This window comes from Phragmites australis, chromosome 3, assembly GCF_958298935.1.
Source record: "Phragmites australis chromosome 3, lpPhrAust1.1, whole genome shotgun sequence".
NCBI classification, from domain to species: Eukaryota; Viridiplantae; Streptophyta; class Magnoliopsida; order Poales; family Poaceae; genus Phragmites; species Phragmites australis.
Window position 1 is genome coordinate 8,311,504 of NC_084923.1, and position 6,000 is coordinate 8,317,503.

Below are 6,000 nucleotides of genomic sequence, written 5' to 3' on the forward strand. Positions count from 1 at the left end.
AAAAATGAAAGGCTAACATTAAATTTTTTTTCATACAACTCATATTGGAGTATCTTAGAATTAGTATTAGAGTATACTAAAAATGATAAAAGAGTATAAAGTGTTTGTTTAGATGGTATATTGCATGTAGGAGTACATACTCCTAAGAGTATAGAATAGGTGTCCTATATATATATATATATATATATGCTGCTTAACCAAATACAAATATGAATTGATGTAATAAATTAACATTAAGATAGTACAACTTAAGTACATTTGATTCTTTTATAATAAAATAAGACTACTTATAAATCTAATATCTGCTCAACCACATACACCCCCCTCCCATCTAAAATTGCCACTGAACATATGGATGATAAACAGTAAATGAATAGTAATTTTGTGAATAGTAACCATACGTGCACCTCCTCGGTTTGGATCTAGCTTCGCCCCTGTGCTCAACTCTAGTTTATGCCAGTTCATCATTTACTTATTCAATTGAACGTATCGGTGCAAGATGTTTCGATCATAAAACAGACATATGGTGACAAAAAAGACAGATAATGGAAGACCACCGAAAAAACATAATTCTTATAAATATAATTTCTGGTCAATTCTACTTTTTGGCAGTTCATCTTTTGCTTATTTAAAAAAAATTACCATTGCAAGATATACAGATGATAAAAACAATTAGATGGTGGCAAAAGATTCCTAGATAATGGAAGACCACCGAAAAAAAGGTTAGCTAATCAAGATGCTATACCGAAGAAGGTGGAGACGGCACAGCCAGGAAGATCCTGACAAATAATTTCGATGCAGGTGAGATTAAGAAAACACGACACTAAAGCCAATCTGACAAACACAAACTGACAGAATTTTCCGCAGGCAAGAAAACCAATCTCGGAGTATTCAGCAAAGCATCACCGATGCTACACCAATGCAGATCGACGAAGACAAATAAGCAATGCAGAACTTCCACAGGCAAGAAAACCAATCTGGGAGTATTCAGCGAAGCAGCACCAATGCAAATCGATGAAGACAAATAAGCAATGCAGAACTTGGTCATGTACTTTTTAATATATAGGCCTTTCTACCGAGCATCCCTTTGTAACCAAATCAAACTTGGACTCTTTGTTTACATATTTGCCTTTAGCAAATACGAACTTGGACTCTTTGTTTACATATCTTCCAATCCATCTGCACTCAGAACTGGTTAATAGAATTCCATATGGACTTTTTGGATAAATCTAAATCATTAGATGTTCATAACAATAAGTGGTTCAAATTATTATTTTTTTATTAACGTAGTAATTTTATGATTTTAAGAATGAATGTGGTGGTTTTTTTATTTTAAATATTAAGATAATAGATAGTGGTGGTGCAATGACAAAAGCATAGTGCAGATTACGGCCCTAGCGCAAGCTAAACCTGAGTAGACGACAATGCAAAAGCGCCTCGAAGTACCAGAGGTTGAACCCATTTCTTATGATGGAAGTTGCCGGAGAATTTAGCACAGCTATAATGTGCACTATCTATGGAGCTATCAGCTGTGGTGCACCTAAATTTGCTGTTCCATGATAGTCGCTCGCTTTTGGTCCAAACCTTTGGTGTTCCATTTTTCAAGAAAAAGTTGGTTACATTTCACGTCATTACGAGTACAACAGCTAAGCAAGGTAAGGTTAAAAGGTAGATAATGCAAAATGGTTCCCGCAAGCAGATACACTGCTCTTGGTCATTCTTAGTTCCCGTCGACCTTGTTACGTCGCACGTCACGTTGTATAGCATTTTCTTAAGTACACGTTGCCTTATTTAGATCATCTTTAATAGTTATATATAACTACTATCTCTTACTTAAAAAATATTTTTTTTAAAAAAATTATACTTTCTTATAGAGGAGGTATTGAGATAACTTGTAAGTACTAGTTTTTCTTATCTCTTTTCACGAACTAGTAATTTACTCTACTCTCTTCTCTATAAGATATAGAAAATCATGTTAATTATGATATTAAGATGTATGTTTCCTCGGTTAAAAAATAGCACCTACTAAGATGCTCTAGCGGAATCGATAGCATGGATATCGATGTACCGTACCCTACGTTCCCTATAGGGCTAGAAAACTTTCAATAATCGGAGTCGCTGACCTGCCTAATTGCATGCGTGAATGCAGGCATGGCTATGCGTGCATCACATGGCGCTGTTTTGTGATGGCGACCCTGTCCTTGCAATCTTGTCAGTCTCTCCACACCGGAAGCCCATACCGCTTGTAAGAAGATCCCGTGACGTAGCTGATGGCTAACTCTCAATAGGCTGACACTGGTGACATTATATCAGATCAACCGCTTCTATCCTGATTTGGGGAACGTCTCCTCTGAATTTACCGAGGGAAGTCAGGGAGCTACAGTGCTATGATTTTAATCCCACTGTGGACAGTTGGAGTGACAATCGAATGTCCAGATTTGATACTGCAGTTTGATATAATACACATATGGCAGTAAATTTAGTATAATACTTTATAAACCGTCCTGTTCACATGTGGCGTTGCTTCACAACGTCAGAAGATTCGAGTCCCTGATTTGGATGCCTGCCGCTCCTCGATCTCGCCGGTGATGAATGGGGATTGCCGACCGATGAGCTGCAGCGGCTGCGGACTCGCGCGTGACGCGGCTAGCCCCAGCCGGCCGGGTGGGTCAAGGACTCATGGGTGCATTATTGCTAACCGACAAATAAGGTTCTGTTTTTTCAGCGGATAGATTGCATATTCTAATTATAATTTAAAACTAAAACAAACATTATAGATTATAAAAGCTGATTATATAATTCAGTCTTCAGATTATAATAATCTAGCAATTCATCTTTCATCAGCTCCTACAAACTGTGCAGTCCAGCTTTTACAATTTAACTTTCATAATTAAATTTTTTATAATATATAATCTACAAGTTGATTTTTACCGTCTACAGCTAAAACAAAATGCACGATTAATTTTTTTCCCTATCTATCTTTGCTCCGTATCAGAAATTCAGAATCACTGACAAGGATCCTGTGCAACTGCAATTTAGGCAGTTGTTGTAGGCAAAAAAAAATCCAAAAATAGACAATAAACACCCCCGTATTTACCAAATAGATAATATATCGACGTATTTATAAATTTAGCACCTGTATTCGACACCTCAAATACTAAAAAATCAATTTCAAAACCTGAGGCACCAAAAACTGATGGACCCGACCTGTATTCGGCCCTGGAGGGGTGCCGAATACGGGTGTTTTTGATACCTAAGGTGCTAAATACGGTGAACAATGCTATATTCGACATCTTAGGTGTCGAATACAAGTCGGCCGTGCCGTTTCGTCGCTCACGTCGTGTCTTGTCATGTGTCATTTTAGGGCTGAATAAAGTATAGTAGCACAACTTTGTTCCACTAAAGTATGTTATAATAAATAAAGAAAGGAATTTTAATGAGTGAGTGTGCGTCATTTTATGTTATCTCTCTGCATAGAGTGCAGTACCTATTGGTGATAGTAGGACTGAATAGAGTGCAGTAGTACAAATTTGTTTTATCAGGGCACGAGCAAATAAATAAAGAAAGGAATTGGAAGAGTGAGGGTGTGTAAATTTGTTTGAATGTAATTTTATCAACATTTTATTATTCATTTAATATATTTGTGTAGGCAACTTTTTAGTGAAGTACCGTTGGGATGATACAAATTTAATTTGTCGAATAATAATAGTTGTGAAGTACGATTATCATATAACCTGATATAAGGTTACATACACTGATAAATATTACATATGATATGGGGTTTTTCGTCATTGCGTGAATGGATCCCAACCATAAATAAATGACGACAACAAATGTTGGCATGTATGGTACACCTAAAGACTAACTTAATAGTATGACGTTGCCAAACCAAACATGTCTTAGGGATTAAAAATAGACCAGGTTACAATAAATACTCTCAACTGAGTGCACATAGGATATTTATTTTTTCATAGGGCATCTGGGACCTTCGCTTTAGTGCAACGGGCCTTCTCCCACTTTCTTTCCCTCTCTGCTTTGCTTGCCTCAGCCGCGGCGCGCTCCCTTACTCATACGCTCCTCTTCCTGACACTCGAGTCGTAGTTCCTCTTGTTGTTGCTCATACTCCCGATGTTCGTACTCTTTCCTCCTCCACCGTATGCTCATGTCGATCCACCGCTTCTGGTGCGCATATTGCTCTATATCCAGCCATTCTATGAAGTCACAGATAGTTAGAGGAGACTGAATAAATGAAACAAGAGGGGAGATTAGTAAGACAATGCATGAAATCATACGGAAAGTGCCATATTAGTGATATACGTCATTATACCGGTGGGTGCTCGTATGGTCCATGTCAAGGTTTATCGTACTCGTAGTTGGCACATATGAAGAAGCATAGGTCATAGGTATAGGAGATGTCTTGGGACTCGTGAAGCCTATAAGGATCGCTACAGAAGCACATCGGTGGTTTGACCCCATGGGAGATGAAAATCCCCTAATATTTCTTAGGTGGGCTTGGTAGAGCTGAGAAAAGCATTGCAGTTGAGAGAGCTGAGGAAGGAGTGGTCTATCCATTGATGAGGTAGGGGTTATTTATGGTGGCTGGAGGCTGGTGCATGGACTGAGTGCATGAGATTGGCTAGGGGCTGGAGCATAGGATTCCATGTGAAAGCTAAAAAAGTTATAGCATTGATGGTTGGTAGAGATTTTTTGTGAAAACTGTTGCTTGGTGTGGTCATTTTATTCTGCAAAAGTTCAACAATCAGTTATTGTTGCCTCTGCATGGAGGCATAAAATCCTATGAAAGCATTTCATGTGAAAGCTATTGATTTTGAGTGGGTGTAGAAGTAACATCTATCTCTTTGATCTTAATTCAAAGTCAAATCCTGCTTTAAGCATTCATCCTAAAGAAAGCACAACCCGAGGTTGAGCGGTTCATACAATCACATAGTTGATACTAGAGCTACAATTAATGTTAGTCTCCAAGGTGCTAGTGATACAAACCCAGTCTATGCCAGTCTCCAAGGTGCTCGTGCTACAATATTAGTTATAAGAGGACACTAGCGTAATCATTGGCATGTCTAAAGCCTGAGTTCATAAATATTTTTCATATGTTAGAAAGAAGTATGCTTCGATAGTACGTTAATATAATAAACTTACCATCACATTAATTAGACATAAAGTTCATAAATAGTTCATAACATAGTATGTTAATATAAGACTCTAACCATATACCTATCGAACTGAACTAATGAAATGGAAAGGTAAATAAAAAAATAGTCATGTTTGGCATTTGCATAGTTCATAGTGCACAGATGTTGTATACCTAGATCATCTCAAGATGGCAGAGGAAAGTGGTGACGCAAATTAGCGGAATAATGCCAGCTGTGCTAGTCAATGCTATCAGGGTAAGACGGTTGTCATCTTCAAGGTGGTAATGGTAAGTTGTAAGGATGGGTGCCAGTAAATCCACCATTATTTTTAAGGTCATCAATGTCTTCCAAAGAGAGGGGTCATTGTGGCATGAAATCATTGTCGTCATCTTGAGCTATAATGGTAGTAGCACGTTATATTTTCTTGTTGGTTGTACGATATCACAATGTGGTGCATGAATGTCCTCTTGCAGTGATCATTGAACCTTCTCTTGTATTGTTGCTGGAACGTCGAGGAATTGGAGGCATGAAATTATCGTCCTCATTATTTTCTGGATGAGTATTAGAGGGCGCCCATGTACCCCTTAGGTTCACTGACCGTCATCGTCTTCTACGTGAACCAGGCGTGACACCTCCGTCGAAAAACATATACATCAGCAAGAAGTTTGTGATATCTTTGTTGATCAACCGTGCATCTTCCGGGAACACCTAACGCAGAAGAGGAGCACTTGAATCAATGGAAAACGCCTGTACTCAAAGATCCTGTCATAGATTTATTGATCCATCACTGCAACGTTGTGACTCTGCACCAAAGCATTAATCCATGATTATTTAAGAAACATTAAACAAG